Here is a 939-nt window from a genome sequence, read left to right on the forward strand (position 1 = left end):
ACTGATCCGATTTGTCTGAATTCTTATATGAAAACCTTAAAACCATATCAAGAATAAAAGATCCAAACCGATTCTGATTCTATTATTTGAATCTCTTGGCTGAGTCAATGTTTTGTGGATAGATAAATATTAGGGTCTCAAAAAAAAAAAAAAAAAGGGATAACAAGAAATTACTCCACTCGAAGAATAATTTTACTCATAATAATGGAGGAAACCTTTTTCTTCAAGGCTTCATTTGTCTCTTGGTAAAACTTCAATTTTGTATTAATTTTAGCTAAGAGATTTTCCTTTTACATGTTTGTTGTTGGTGCATGATGTCTTGTATTCTGTCACAGTTTAATCCAGGGAGTACCGATATAGGCATCTCGACAGATAGGACGATGATCCCACTTGCCAATAAGCGGGCCATGGGGGTTACAATGGGGTAGAAGGCCCCCTGCATAATGAGGGTGTAAGGGGGGCGTAGCCCCGCTCCAATTTTTTATTTAAGGACAATTTTGTACTTTTCAGATTAGGGTTTTTCTGCTATATATTTGTAGCAAGGTTTTCTTTCTCTGTAATTCAAGCAATACTGAGGGGTGTGAGGACTAGCGTTGTAACCTTATTTTCAATTGATAGTGAAGCAGAATTTCATCTCACCGAGGATGTAGGCAGTCTTGCCGAACCTCCTAAATCTGCGTGTATTGTTTGTTCTTGTTTTTTATTATCTTCTACATCATTTTAAAGTTGCTTTTCTATAGTTTGTTACTTGAAAATATTTAAACTAAGATTCTATTTGTTTTAAGTAAATCTTAATTGATTATATTCTTTTACATAGAAAGAAGGGGAAGTGTTTAATGCGCTTGGGGAGTATGGTTCTTACGTGTGCATGAGAACCAATAGGAGAAACGTCAGTTTTCATTTCAAGGGAGGTTGATGGGGCCACATTCCCCCCCCCCC

Source organism: Macadamia integrifolia, chromosome 5 (genome assembly GCF_013358625.1).
Source record: "Macadamia integrifolia cultivar HAES 741 chromosome 5, SCU_Mint_v3, whole genome shotgun sequence".
Classification (NCBI taxonomy): domain Eukaryota; kingdom Viridiplantae; phylum Streptophyta; class Magnoliopsida; order Proteales; family Proteaceae; genus Macadamia; species Macadamia integrifolia.